The 15,985-nt window shown below is 44.0% G+C and overlaps 1 protein-coding gene across 2 annotated transcripts in view; it reads right to left on the bottom strand.

Annotated features, from left to right (window-relative positions):
• The window catches only part of FBLN2 (fibulin 2), a 97,012-nt gene extending 81,608 nt beyond the window's left edge, over positions 1-15,404 (bottom strand). The window contains exon 1 of one of the 2 annotated variants that reach the window (XM_085235724.1): positions 15,233-15,404. The gene's annotated coding sequence lies outside the window, so the exon portion shown is untranslated. Of the gene's footprint in view, positions 1-4,004; positions 4,163-15,232 lie in introns of those variants that run through there. The other variant, XM_010718454.4, reaches the window with a different exon arrangement.
• Between the last annotated feature and the right edge of the window lie 581 nt (positions 15,405-15,985).

Here is a 15,985-nt window from a genome sequence, read left to right as displayed (position 1 = left end):
AAAAAACCAAGCAGACTCACTATAATATTTATGCAAGAAAATCAAATACTTCTACATAAAATAAGAAGTAGCATATACCCATCTTGATTTGGTTCTCATGTCAGACAGCATCCAGGTATTCCTCTTAAGATGGAGAGAGAATCCAGAGCAATCTACTGCTTAGAGTTCTATTTTTGCATTAAATCACGTGCGTTCAGCTAACTCTCACTAACACAAAATGCAAACTGATTATTTTTTTCATATATTACTTGGTAGATGTGCATATGATTTAAATAACAGGAATATTTCTTTTCCTTTGATAACATTTTTGTTGCCATTGTTGTTCTTGGTACATTAAGATACGTACACGTACTTTGGTCAGTGTCTCTCCTGTGATGGGAGGAAAGTATTTTATTTTCCAACTGAAGAAAGACTGCAACTCTAACATGATTTATGTATGGGGAAAGAAACTATTAACACAAGAGAAGAAGAATGAGAAGATAATCACTCCCTTCTCCATGCTCATTATGCACAGGCCAGAACAAGACTGGCAAGAAGAATTAAGATAGAAAAGTCACTAGTATATACAAGACAAAATAAAGTCTCCCAAAATCACAGGACACTTGGTTAAAAGAAAAAAAAAAAAAAAAAAAAGTTAACCCAAGTGATTAGGATTCTTCACAGTGCGAGGAGAGGTATTCCAGCTGTTCAGCCTTCCCTCAAATTCCTCTGCTCGTGTTCCACGAACGCCGGCTCTGAGCCTGCGGTAACGTGCAGCCATCCGGCAGAAAAGGCACCTGCAGAGAGCCTTCCTGCGGCACGACCCCGCCGCTCCCCACAACGATTTTAAATGCTTTGGCAGCCCAGTCAGACGTTCACAACCATCTGACTGCCTGGGGAGGCTGGGAGAGGGAGGATTTTTATCTGATAGCCAATCGTTGTAAGAGTGCTACAACTTTGGCAGAATCATTTTTAAACACAAGTTGATGATACCGTCTTAGGTACAAAAAGCACAAAGACCAGATGGGTCCATGAATCTAAAGTCTCTGCAGATCAATGCTTTAGTTTAACTTCAGTTTTATAGAAGTTACTTCACTAGCTTCTTCTAGTCTGTAGAGACACGATTAGAACTTTAGAGAGCAATTAATATTACTGATTATCCATTTTAGAATGGTATTGATCCCCCCCAAATGTGAGCTTGTCTTTACGCGCCTTATGGGGGCATTTGGTGATTAATTCCCTCATGTTCAGGTAGATAAAGCTGAACAGCATATGATTTTTCAATCTGTAAAGGAAAACTTTACAAAGAATATGACCAAATTTTACATAATTGTTAGAAGGAGAAATTCTCACCAAACCTGAACAGCAGAAGTATGTAGGCCAACAAAGAGAAAGCAATAATTCCCCCAAATGCTAGCTGGTAGAATTGCACTCAAGCTCTGAAAAAATGATGGCGGTTCATCATCCTAACAGATTCTGGTCACTTAGGAGAATAGCAAATGAAACTTCTTGCAGTGTTAGCATTCCACTGTTTGGCTTTAGGACACACTTTTGCGGGAGGTGCAGGATGTGAATCACAATGGAGATGTTCTACTCAGTTCTACTGGGATAGCTACATTATACACCAATATGATAAAGACTGAAAGGATTCCATTTTTTCATCACTTCAACAGTATTCTCAGAGAGCAGCCAAAGTTCTATAAATCAAATAAGACAGAACTTTATTGCATGGAGACAAGATGAGAAGACATAGCCAATCTGTCTGATTGCAAGCGTAATGTTCTTTTTATAAAGAGACTACTGTCAGTATATATTGCCCATGTTCCATTCTTACCACTGCCTTCCAATCCTCATATATATGATTTCCCAGTTGGGATATTTAAGTGAAGAAAATGTTCACCTTTAAACTAACATTAAGCAGTAGTTTTCCATGTTACCTCCCAGTGCATACTACCACTTTAGATTACACGCACTTTTTTTTCATTCATCAGAGAATTTCAAGATGTTTGACTGTACCCTGTTTATTTTACACAAATGTTATTTCTTTCTTACAGATGGATACAATCCGTTGAAGACCTGAAACATTTTATCCCATAGCAAAACTCATTCAGTGTACCATCTGTTCTTCCTGCAGGGGCACAGAAATGCCAGAAACTGTTTAACATTCCATAAATTAAGACTATATAATGGATAGCTCATTGTTAAAGTGAAGCAAGGAATCATTTAGGACGTGATGACAGATATTTATTTATCTGGGATTTTGCCTTAAAAATAATATCCAATGTATTGCTTTGTGTTTGGTTCTGTAAAAATATTGCACACAACATCAAGCAGCAAAAGCATGTCACAGCCTAGACCACCTTAATTCTTGACTTTATCTCCACTTTCATCAGGGTCAGCAGGGTCCTTTCTAATGACTCCAGGGGGTTTGTGCTGGTCCAATGGGTTAGAACAACTTCACTGAAAATCCACATTCTGTTCTCATTTACCCTGGAATATGTCTGTTCCATGTGCAAGATGAACTCCCCAAGAGAACAGAATTCAATCCTTGAGTGTAAGGGTTTGTAAACTATGTCTTATTTTATAGGTGTTCCACTAATATGAAACACTTACAAGCACATACATACATCTTTTCACTTATTTGTAAGAAACACCACTCAGAAATGAACCATTACTTCTTATTCCTATCTACATCCAAATGCTAAGAGATGCAGAATTTTAATCAATAGAAGGGTTGGACATAAAATTCTGTTATGCATATGCATCATTTTGCCATCCATACAGAGAAATGGCAGATTAAATAGAAGTCAATAACCAAGAAAATAAAACACGCAAAAGAAATCAGTAGTGTCTAATTGGAAAAAAATGGCCCTACGAGGTCCTCTGCCCAAGAGGGGCTCAGTGGCACTCTGCCCAGTGCTGCGGGTTCCTGGGGACACGGCATCCTCCTGAGCATGCAACCCTCGTCTCACGCCAGGAGCTGTGTGCCAGCTGTGCTCCCCCAGCTCAAGGCACAAGTTGCCCTTTTTAAACTACAAAGCTACGATCTATCAGTGTGTTTCAAAACTTGTTAGCGAAACGGAGAAATCAGTGACCCTTACACACTCTAAGTGGTAAAAGTTAGCAGCTAAAGCTTGAGCTGTTCGCCTGCAGAGTCATTAGTTAAGACTATGTAAGTAAGCGTATAGAATTATTGCCATCCCTTTGTGAAGCTCTCACTGTGCTATAATCAAATTCACAGAAAGAAAGCACTTTTAACCCAAGCCTCACCATTTCCAGAGACAATGCATATATATTTCTATCCCATCAGATCTCTGACGGCGGGGGAAGGGCAGAAGTGGTGGGAAGGGGGAAATGCAACTTGAGTAGTGGTAAGTGTGTCAAAAATTTGAATTACTTGGAGATATTTTGCAGCACAATCATCCTTTATGCTTGTGCAGCTCAGCTCATATGGCTCACATTCAGCCTGTCACACCGAATCACTGCTACTTCTTGACTTACATTAACAAAAACAAACCGAACTTTCGCTTCAGTATGTGAGGTAAAATGCTCTCTGAATTCACAGTCAAAAGGCCAGAAGCAACATTAAAAATAACTGTTTTTGTAAGAAGCTCCCTTCTGAGGAGAGGCAAGGAAAGCCTGTGAAGATGTGACTAACAGCACTAACACACATGTGGTGCTTATGGAGAATTTTGCAGAAAAACGTACTGTAAAAAGCTTTGTCCCTGAGCAGAGTAGGCACAGCTTTAGCAGCCTTAACTAACAAAGCAAACCCGCCTCTACCTACTTAAGTCTTTAAACTCAGTTAAACAGAAGGTATTAATCAAGAGTTTTAGAGACTCATGAGCAGACAGAAAGTAAATCTGGAAAACAAAGTATGAAATCAGAGAGTAAACAGCCAGACACAATCTTTGCAACTAGCAGAACATAAGGCATAAAGTAAAGCCAGCACCCAGACAAAGTTATCTCATGCTTCTCCCAACAAATCTGCAACAAATATCCAGTTAGGAAAAATTTCTGCTGACCTGTGGATGTGCAGCACTGTAGATGCAGAGAGTTTTCCTATCACCTTTTGTTCCCAGCCATGTCAGCTGTGCTCTGCTCCAAGTGCTGCTCACACTCCCAAATCCCCTTTTCCAGCTCTATCTTAGGAACTGCCCAGATTTTGTAGTGTAATCTGAGCAGGGAAGTACCATGTGCCTATGATATGGTCAATTCAACGTTTTACCCCCTGCAATGCTAAGGAAGCTGCTTCGCATTTCAAAGCCGTGTGACCGCCTGACCCAGGTATGGCCGGAGCACACCAGGGCTGCCTCCTCCACCCAGATGGGGCTGATAAGCAGCTCGATTCCAAACACCAGACCCTGGGACAGGGACTTGCCCGGCTGCCGAGAACCACGGCCCCCTTTCCCCAGGGTGCAGTGCGCAGTGGTGGCACAGCTCCTACCTGAAGGAGCCAGCCCCCTGCCCAAGACCACCACCGCAGTGCCAACACAAAGCGCTGCACTGAGAGCCCGGTGAGGTCCAGCCAGCCCCAGCGAAGCTCAGGTCTGGGACCTCTGGCAATGAGGACATTAAATGGGGCATACTGCAAGACCCCAACCACTTCACTCCAGCATGGCCACGAACTAAATGAGAAGCCATGTCAGTTTCTTCTGTTAACAGAGGAAAGCTTTCCACCACAACCACACACACAAAAATAAAACCACCCTCAAAACTTTCTTCTACTAATTCTCTCATCAATGTTCTTCTATTTTTATTAATCTACTTTTGTTTCCTATTCGCAGTCATCATCACCATCTAACCTGCACTGCAAAGGATGAAACGTCTCTTCTTCCCAAATTCTGCACTGGGAAGAGTTAAACTAGTGGTGAAACTGACAACACATACAGTAGTGTGGTTCAGAGGAGGTAGAGTACTCTTTGAGTCTCATCACTCCCGCTCGTCCATACCCAACCACATTGTCAGGTCCTAAAACCCAGGTGGTTTACAAAGACACCAATCTGGTGTAGATTTTTCTTCAGTGTTTAGATCTTGAAAAGAATGAAGCACAAGCAGTCAATGGCTGTGCTAATCCCCAACTTTCTTGAAAGCAAATTCTATGTAATCCCAATGTCAACACTGTCAAAGTTTCAAACATTTCTAAATCAGATTACACTGGGAGGTTGAAAGAGCATCCAGCCTCACTAGGCAAGGGCTTGCCAAAGAAATGAGAGGTTTCTACTGACTTTCTTGGCCAACCCTCGGCAGATGGAGGGAGAAGCTATAGCTGCGTTCAAACAGGTGAGAAAGAGCCCTTAGAAAACATTAAAGGGAAGCAACAGTCGGGGATCTTGGAAGAGGAAGGATTTGAGACAGAAAGATGGCTCAAAGGAAGAAAAGCTCTCAGGGAACTTTAACTTTTGGCTAGAAGAATGTCAAACAATATCAGGCAAGGAATCTGCTTTTTAAATGCTCGGCCTTATGACTAACACCTGCAAATACCTTGTGTGGGATTTTCAATGCTCCTATAATGAATCTGCAGCTTTCCTTTCTTCAAACCCAAGACTATTAGATAAACCACTTTATTCCATAGCAAAGGTGCAAATTCCATCTTCCCTGTTGAATAACATATCTAAAATCAGTTATATTTAAAATCAGAATGTATATAAGTTAGAAATAACATACTATATTGGACTTTTTAGAGAAAAACACACAGTCTTCAATGACGTATCCAAGATCTCAATCAGCTTGGAAATTTGATCTTAATCAGTTGCAATGACTATTGCTTACAGAAAAAAAACCAACAACAACAACAAAAAGGAAATGATCTCAAAGGTTAGGAATTAGGGCCAACACACTCTCCTTTGCCATCTGTCTGCATTTGTGTTCACATGTACCTCTGCCAAGCACTGTAATCTCCACTGTGCCATGGGCAGCACTCTGTTCATGGTCCTCACCCCATGAACAGTCTGGACTGATGCCAGTGACCCCTCCAGTTCCCATATAGGCCAAGGACCCAGGATCAGTGATGGGTGGTGAGCGCTGTGCAGGTAGGGCAGGACACAGCTAGCTGCCGAAAGCCAGCTCTTTGCTGCTTCATTCTGTTAGTCTGTACAACAGGCTCTAATTTGCTGAAATGACAATTAATCAAATCTTATTTTTGTCTGAGGCAGTTAATGAACAGGCAATTAAGTGTCTCAGTAATTCTGAAATAACAGAAGGATGCTCTCCAAGTGACAACTAGCAGCTACTTTACCACGATGCTATCTTGTGTTATTAGCCATGTCTGGCTGAAGAGGCTGTAGACACATCACTGGAAGGCCCTTGCACCCACACTATCACCAGGCCATCATTTTTCTTCTGCCTCAGAGAGTGCCTTCGAGCCCAGACGCCTGTTCCGAGCAATGTGCAGACACTAAGTGCCACGTGTGGGTCACCCCGTGCCCCTGCTGCTTCCCAGGGCTTCACTCTTCCTGCACCCCAGACTGCAGACATCCCCTTCCAGCTGCAACTCCAGCCGCCTACTCACACCAGTCCTTGTGCCCATCACTGCTCCTCATGTCTGTAGGTGGAGGGCAGGGTCAGGGAAAGGGTATGGGCCAGGGAAAAGGGTAACACAGCCCTGAGCAGCACAGCACACCCACAGCCTGCAAACCCGTAGGGTATCACTGGCATCTGGTGGCCCAGCTCCTATCTTTTCAGACTCCAGACAAATCCAAGAAAGCTTAGTTCTGATCATATAAATCAGGACAAGACTAAGACATGTAAACATAACTTAATGCAGTAGTAAAGACAGAAGGAAAGACATTTTTAAAACAAGCCGTAATTTTTTTTTCTTTTCTTTTTTTTTTTTTTTTAAAGCATTTCTTCAGTGGGAATTGTGCTGGAGCAAAGAATGCAAAACGTAGAAGCTTCCAAGAGGGGGTCATGTGAAATTACTGTATTTCAAGATTTTTCCAAATCACTAACATTTTGATTCTGAGTGCATTTATAAGAACCTGCCAACAAGCAATTTTTCATCATCACACCAGGCAACTTTCTGGACAGATTGTAAATGACCTTCTCTGTTTCAGGTACCAAAAAAACAAACAAACAAACAACAAAACAAAATCACCACAACATTGTGGAGAACTTGTGCCATTTCTGTAGAAACCCCAATGATCCACAATGACACTGCAGATTTTTTTCAAATAAAACCCATTCCCTCCCCCTCTCCCCCCCCCCCCATTCAGATAAGAACAAAGAACATCCTTTGTTTCAGACAAAGAATTTCAGGAGAAACCACAAAATGTTCAAGCAAAACATTTAACGTTTGATTTTCCACCCATTTTGCCAGCACTGTAAGTTTTCCCATAGTTCTAATATCAGTGTCAGTAAGGAGGGGAGGGGAAGCAGGTCAGAAGGACTACAGCCACTCTGCAACTTAAAATCCATGCTCATTAAAGGGTAAGAACAGGACACGATTTGGGAGAAAAAAAAAAAAAAAAAAGCATTTTAAATTAGCTTTTACTTGTTTGAAAAAACAAGAAGACATACCTCATTTGCACAACAGGAAATATCTCAATGAAAACCAGCTAGAAAAAGTTAGTAAGCATTGTTACACAAACGCTGCCACCCACCCAGGTGCTTGTCAGGAACACCCAACCCTGCACCCCGTCCTGATGGCCAACCCAAATGTCACAGGCTTTGTGCTCTGAGGGCGTGGGCCCAAGGATGTCACTGATGGCAGATGTTATTTAGTCTCTGTAAATGAGTTTTAGAAAAGCAGGCTTAAAAAGAAATGGAAACATTTCATTTTAAACCCAGCAGAGACTGCTTTATTTAAAACACATCATGCTTGCCTGACACAAAATTTGTTGCCTGTTTGAGTGGTTTTTTCCAATGCAGAGATGTATCCCACTTAGCAGCACCTGGAACCTTAGCTGCACATTAGGGCATCACAGTCGCCAGTAGTGCTCAAGCAAGGAACAAAAAGGCATTTCCAGCCTCAGAGACAGGCAACCTTAGACCACAGCAGCCAAACCAGGAATTATAATTCACTGTGATACTGTCTAGTCTAGAGGTATGCTTCAGCTTCATGATCAACTGCTAACTTATTTTTTCTACTGTTTACATGAGGATAGCTTTTTGTAAACATAAATCTACCAGTAAATATCCTTTTTGATTACTAGCATCTTAGCTCACCTTGTTTGAATGTAAGAATAAAAGCAATGCTCTAAAGGTTACCTGCTTGCCCAGACTGAGGAGATGTTATTGCAGAGTCGTGTCCTTTTACACATCCTAAATACTCAGACACTTGCAGTACCCCAGGGCATAGTGTACTAAATTGACACTTCAAAAAGAATGCAAAAATCTTAATAAAAAGGAAGAGAGATCACTTTTTGTGCACTCCTGCTATTCTTGCTCGTGTTCTACAAAAGCCCACAGATTATTTCAGACACTTTCCACAGAGCAAATCCTTCTGACTGAGAGCAAGCAACCATGCCAAAAAACCAAACAGCGTGTCAGAGAGCAGAGTGCAGTGTTGGTTTTCTCTAAAGGCAAGCTGCAATGCTTCAGAGCACACTGCAATTCCTCTGAGCACATGGACCCATCTATGCTATTCCCCCAAATCAATCTGCTCTCTACAATATCAGATTATATCTTTCCAAGTGGTCATCCAATTTTAATACATTAATCATACTCAGTCTTTCAAGATAATCAGTGCATTATATTGATTATTCAACAGAGCTCCACGCTTGAGTTAGATTAGTTTAGGAAACTAAAAAGGGAAATAGGAAGAAGATGACATACTGCCAGATGTAAATATTCCAGTAACAAGAATTGAATAAGACGGAAAAAAGCCTCAGTAGACCTGTTGGAACCAGTGGGTGAGCTTTGGCAGATGAGGAAGAAATATCTCTGTAGATGAATGACTTCCTGAAGCCTCAGCTGAGCCCATGGTGCCCGCTGTCCCTCTGCTGCAGCTGTGCTGGTGCGGAGCCCTGCACTGCCCAGCTCCCTTCTCACATGGTCACTGAGCAGCTCTCACCATCCTCCCCACCGCACTTCAGGAAGAAAAAGACAAGCCCAAAAGCCAGCAGGATTACCTTCAATAGTCTAATTAGTGGCTTGAGATAATCCACTTGATTTTGCCTAAAGCAAATTAGGCAGCGTTCACTGGAAGAACGCAGCCAGTAGATAGAAGGCTGCTGCCTCCTGCCAAGAGGCAGTGACAGCAATGGGAGGCAGTGAGCAGGCACAGCTGCTGCCAGGGGAGATGTGGCTGTACTCAGAGGGGACAGGTAAGATCACCGCTCAAATGTCCATACTTGTTCTCGGCTTCAAACCCTTCCAGATGTGGAAACCAGGCCCGCCTCAGCGCAAGAAGAGTAGCCAGCATCTTCTCTACCAACTCCATTAAAGGCCAGCAGTTTATTCTGCAAAGCAAAATTGTTTTAAAACTGAAACAAAATTGGGCTTTGGTATCAAGACTAAAATCTGGCAGCCTGTTCTCACGCAAAATCCATCACGAGCAGTGGTGGAGTGTGTGGAGGACAGCTGGAACAAATCCATGACATCTAGTGACATAGTAAAAGCAAACCCTGAACAAACAACTTTAAATCATTTGAAATACTACTGTGAATGGATGAAACCTTACCGTGCTCACATGCTACAATAATTAATCATTTCTAAACAGTTGTTTTTAATTCTTAAAAAAAATCATCATCATTGGAAGAAACATTTGGGTTTTTTGTTGTTGTCATTGTCAGGGTTTTGTTTTGTTTTTGTTTTTTTCCCCCTTTTCAATGATATATTTAAGGCAGCATTCATCTGGGAAAAGATCTCAGGTTCTAAATGTATTCTGTCTCCTTCGTATTTCAAGTGTTTGTGATACTAGCAAAACTTCTTTACTGGCTCCCATCTTTATATTAGTAACTTGGAATCCAAAGTCCAAAGCCTTAAGGAAGAGCAGAACTCCTAGAAGTTGCTTCTATAAAATGCTTAGAATGGGATTGTCACAGAAACATACACACCAAATTGCCTTTAATTTGAACAGCAATTCAAATCTCATAGGCATCCTTTAAATCACTCTATGCATGCATATCCAGTATCATCTTAAATGATTCACAGATCATCAGGTAACTAAGCAGGCCTGTCCTTCCAGGGGTAAATCAGCAAATTAAACACCAAACTATACAATCTGCACCATGCAGACACTCTTAAGGAGCGATCCCACTCCTGCTGACTGCCACAGAGCTCTGGTGATCTGTGAAATTTCCCAGAAAGGACTGTTAATGAGACCTGAACTAGGACCAGGGGATATATGCTGAGCTGAAGGTGAAGGACAGCATGAATGTGAGCGTATAGGGCACATCTTAAGCTAATTCTGCCTGACAAATGTTTTAAACTGATGCTGGGCAAATGGCTCAGCTCTGATTTAAGTGAAGCCAGGGGACACAGACGGCTTCTCCTGGACGTGGCTGCAGCAGGAGTTGGCTGAGGACCAGCAGCTGGCTGGTAGTCCCCCACCACACGTCTGGCAGGAGGGACAGAGGGAACATTCACAGCACTACTGCAGACTCAGCTAATTTAAGTCAAAACAAAGGTGGTTTGAGCTAACCTGGCTGACTTTGCAGCAAGGTAGATTAAGAACACCCAGAAGATCCCTCCCGCCAGCTCTTTCGGGGATATAACTTTTGCTGGTTATATTTTCTGTTTCCAAAAAGTCATGTATCCATGCCCCAGGAATTGTTTTTTCATTTCTCCTTCCATCACCAGTCTAGACAAAATCAGGCTAAGACCCTTCTTTCACCAGACGTGTACAGGTGTAAGGGGTTAGCAGTTACTAAAAAGTTTCGCTGATGCAGGAAAAAATGAGCTCCTTGTCTCCAAGGCTTGTTCACCGAATTGCATCAAGAGTAAAAACCAGAACTGAACTGAAGAAAGTGAGGATCCAAGAAAATAAAATACTACCAAAGTCAGCAGGGAAGAAGTCTCTGAAATGAGAAGGTACAATTTCTAAACCTTCACTTTGCTGAAGAATGTGACTTACACTTCTCCATGGCTTTCTCTCCCCAGCGTCCCCTGAGCCCAGCCCAGCCCACAGCAGCAGCGCAGCCACACACAGCCATCCCATGGTGGGACCAGGGACTGCCTCCAACAGTGCCTCCACCCTGTCCCCACAACACCAGGCTCCTGGCACCAGTCTGGACAGCTCGGCAGTCATTGCCTGCCTTCATTCATAAAAATGAGACCACACTGAGGAAAGCCACAGGATGCAGTGCACTCAGCAATAAAAGTCAGTGACATCTCCTGGCCGCTGGAGGATGCCTGGAGGTCACATCTGGACAAGGACATGAGAGTGAGCTGCATGCATGGATTGTGACAGTGCTTTAACTTCTGTCTGGGTTTGGATTCAGTCCACAATGTTCATTAGCAAGCAAGTCAGACAGGAATGTATGTCTCACATAAAGCGGAACGGGAGATGTAATTAGCACAACTTAATTTTCATGAATAATACAGTAGGTTTGTAAGAAGAATTGAAAGGTAAGTCAAAAGGTCTGATCTTGCTCTAAGCATGTTCAAAGGAAGGAGCACAAATGAGCCTCGAATGAACTGCAATCGCACGGACCAATTTCAAATTTAAGTGGGATATACGTTTGTTTCAAGAGTTTGATTTCTTAAAGGAAAACCACAGTAATGTAAGCAGGAGAAAACAAACCAGTCTTTGGAAAGCCCCTCTCATAAAACTCTTTCAGCTCCTAATCAATGTGAACATAGAACTGGAAAGGACCCCTGGGACATTAAATCCAGGCCTCTGTTATTGAAAGCAACATGTCACGTCCAGCAAAAAGAAAGGTTAATATTGTGCCAATGAGCTGGCAGGAAATCCAAATTTCTAATGCAAGAGAATGAGGGGAAAAGCTAAACAAAAGTGAATACGTGAAACCATAAAACTATATCAGAGCCTTATTCTAAACATATGGGCTGCTGGTACCTCTAAGAAGAGATAAGAAGTAGAATAATTAAGAATAAAGGTTCTTTCTGCCACTAGGGATCTGCATACAACTTAAGAAAGAAACTCTTAGGTACAGTTCAGCCCTGGGACAGGAGAGGAAGGAGAGATCCCAGCAAGCAGGGCCTTCTTCCTGGGTAGCTTAAGGCACCTGTGACCATGGCCACCTCCAGAAAAGATGGGAGCATTCTCCAAGGCTGCTGACTCAGAAAGGAGTCAAGCAATCCCAAAACACTCTAGAGCCAGCTAGCCACACTCTGGTTCCCTCAGGATATGATGCTGAAAAGCCAGAAGGCAGCTGTAGGAAAGCTTATGCCCAGTGAAGTCTCAACAACCACAAGAATCTCTGGATAACATAAGGAACTTTTCTGGTTTTGCCAGAAGCAGTTAAATTGCAGCTTTTTCCCACAGACCAGGTGAAGAAACTCCAAAGCATGGGAAAATTCCCAAACAGCAGTTTGAAAGAAACCAACATTGTAAATATTTGTCATGCCCCAGAATAAAAGAAAGAAAGCAGCTGTGAAGGGCAAGGCTCAGTTTGATTCACAAAAGATACAAAATCTAAGGGCATGAGGATGACAATCAGGTTACTCTCCATACCCAAGAGCCTCCATGTAGGCTTTGAGAACTGTGAGCAGATACCAAACACTACAACAATGAGAACTATAGAAACCCTCAGAGGTAAAGCGCAAAAAGCAGTATTTCCAACACAGAAAAAGCAGATCACAGCATGGATTTGGCATGGAGCTACTTAATGCTTTTGCAGATCTTGAGGAATGGGCATCCCCAGGACTAGAGCAGTTCTGGCCACGTGGAAGTGCCCCAGCACCTCCCTTTCCATTGTTGAGGAACTGTCCAGTAAAACAAAATATTTTAAAAACTAACAAACAAACCATAATAACAGGGTTGAATACCAACCATAGCCACAGCAGGTGGGAAGATGTCATCTCCTTGCACTGCTGCTCCAGAGCTATCTGCCACTAGAGCCAAAAGCCAGACTGAAGTGCCTGGAGGGCTTTGTGTTGCCCACATACAGCATAAAACCATGCCCACGAACACTCCAGTGCAGACTCCTGCACAGTCATGGGTCTTTTCCAGTGGGTCCACAGGTTCCCAGCTATGCACACCCAACCGGCCCTCACATACACAAGTTACTGTTGCTCTCCAGTGCTGCAGGTGTGACCAGGACAGAAGATACAGATGACACTGGAATGTAATTCCTGGTGCTGTTAGGTACCATGAGACTTGATGTCCATCATCACCCTTGTAAGGCTACCTACTACTCAGTGCACAAATTCAAATAAACACAGCTTCTGTCAGTTTTATGTAGATCAGATACATCTATAAGACTATAATTTGATGTATAACCACCTCATGCAACTGGAAAGATGTTAAAGTGAGCGGAGAGGTGGACGGTCAGAAGGAAGGAAAAACATGAAGGAACTCTATATTCAAGGAAACACTTGAATTTAAAGAAAAAAACATTTTTCCTACTATTTAAATACACTAAGAGGCTAATGTTTGCCTACTCATTATCTCAGTGCAGCCTGCAAAGCAGCTTACTGCAGTGATCCCAGACCAGGAGTCCCACGAGAGTGGAATCACTGAGATATTACCAAGACTGAAGGCCTCAGCTCCTTTGCCATTGGCTTCTTGTCTTCACTGGAGAAGGTGAAAGGGGAGTTCAAACCAGTGGATGTTTAACGTCTCTTCCAACCCAAACCACTCTGTGATTCTACAATTCCAGTCATCACATTGAGCTCAACAAATCCTGCCCAGAGCCTTTGCCCATGAGACACAACACATGATACAGTTACAATAATATGGCTGTTGAAGGGTAAGGCATCGCTGGAAAAAGTTCACCAACACACTAAATGCCAATTAAAGGTGTGATTTTTGGATGGTATTTTTATGTCAACACCAGCTCTATTGATGCTAGAGGAGCTGTGTCTTCAAAGCGATTTCACAGGTCCAATTGATAACCCTTGAGAAAATAAGCAGTTTAAGAAGTAGGTAAGCTTTCTTTGGCCTCCATAGGCCTCATCCTGCCACTCCAGGAAAAATCTTTTGTATTGAAATTAGTTTCACCCACCCGAATAACAAAGGTGATTTACTACTATAAAGTTGTATCTTTCTCAAATATTTTTATACCTGTTAATTATATTGCCATAATCTATAGCTTCTACTGTTAAATCACAGCTGAGCCAAGCTAAAACTAAAGTCGTATCCATCACCTGTGCCCAGAGCCTCCCACCCAGCTCAGGGCAAGGATGCCTTTGTTTTAGCAAAGTCTTCCATGAGAAGGAGGTGTTATTCAGGTGCCGATGATCCTTTACAAAGCCAGAGGCACAGACACGCCCTCCATCACCACCTCTCTGCTCATCACCCGCGGGCGCGAAAAAACAAGAACTCATCTGTAATAACATCTTTTCCTTTGGTACCAGAGGAAGAAGCCGGTCCCGCTACGGCACCAGCGAGCTCAAGGGACCTTCCTGCAGGCAGCACAAACCACGCACCCAGCCCTACCTCCTCGGCCCCGCTCACAGCGGACAGCGGGCTCCAGCACAAGGCTTCGTGCAACAGGAGAGCGATAAGGTGAGGGGGGGCATGGGGCAGCGAGCAGGCTGGCTCTCGCTCAGGTTTCAAGACTACCGCCTGCGGCTTGATTGCTCCACCAGTGCTTCAAGGCTGCTCCCCAAATTTTGACACGGACCCACGCTCTGCTCTCCTTAGGAGGCAGCAAGTGAGTGCTCGCACCCAGCGCTGCTCGCTTCAGGAATCAAAAAACACCAGCAAAACCCGGCAGCGAGCACTTAGTCATCCCATGTATTTTCTCCTCTTCCTTGCAAACTTCCCGTTGGTTTTCGTTAAGCTCACATGAGGCGAGCGAGCCTGCACGACTTGGAGACCGCGTTCACAGGGTAATTTTGCCAGATTTCCCCTACCTCCAAGTGACATCTGATTTGCAAACACTCCCACCGAACCGCAAACTGCTCTCGCCTCCACCCAGGGAGTTGTTTTCCATAAAGCAACAGCTCCGAAACATCTACAGCAACTTTTTTGTTATTGTTGTTTGACAATTTGCCTCTTTCAGAACAAGAAGAAGAAAGAGAGAGACGGAGAGAAACGAAACAGCATAAGGAAATATTTGCATATTTGTCCCGGTAGCCAGGAAACGGCTTTTGGATCGCGTTCCCCGTTCCGAGGGGCTGCAGCCGGCTCCGCTCCGCCCGGCACCGTCGGGCGCCCTGGACGGCAACGCGCCTCACTTACCGTGCTGCTCCGCTCCGCTCCGCTGGGGAAGGGGCGAGGGGACCCCGGGAGGCGGAGGGAGGGGCCGGAAAGCTGCGGCGGGGCTGCCCCTCTCGCCCGGGAGCGGAGCGGCTCCGCAGCGCGGCCAGCCGCAGCCCGAGGAGCCCGCGGAGCGGGGCTGGGCAGCCCGTAACAAGGAGGGAGGCTGTTTGTAACGCTCACGTGAGGAGAAAGGTCTGCATCCCATTTCCTGGGTTTCCATTAAGAGAAATTAAAAATGAGCTGGGAGTGAAAGCCGAGCCCTGCGCCTGCCGAGGGGACAGAGGTGCTTTGCCGCCCGGGTTTGCCCACTTTAAGCCCGCTCAGTCAATCAAAGTCGGCTTCGAAATCGTGCCAAGGAGGGCTTTTCACTTCCTTTCTGCCCCACTGCTGCTGACTGAGATCTAAGCCACCCCTCACCCGCTGCAACCTGTCACGGGAGCGTTTTGGTCATTTTGAGCCAAATTTTTCCATCAGGAGGCCTCAGTTGTCATATTTTATGATGATAGAGACTAAACGTAGAGACCTGACCTGGTACAAATCAGAGACTAGACTTTGGGAAGAACCAAGTCACTGCAGCACTATGCATCGAGAAAACATCCCTCAGAGGGTCAAAAGAATAACTCTGGTATCTTTCCCTCACAGGCAGCAGGGCTGTGCTTGCAGGACTCCCAGAAGCACCATGGTTCAGCCACAGACAGCCTGTCCCATCCTGCATGGCACAATGGGCTCAGT

Source organism: Meleagris gallopavo, chromosome 14, assembly GCF_905368555.1.
Source record: "Meleagris gallopavo chromosome 14, MGAL_WU_HG_1.1, whole genome shotgun sequence".
NCBI classification, from domain to species: domain Eukaryota; kingdom Metazoa; phylum Chordata; class Aves; order Galliformes; family Phasianidae; genus Meleagris; species Meleagris gallopavo.
The sequence above is the reverse complement of the archived record's forward strand: the minus strand, read 5'-3'. Positions and strand labels throughout refer to the sequence as shown.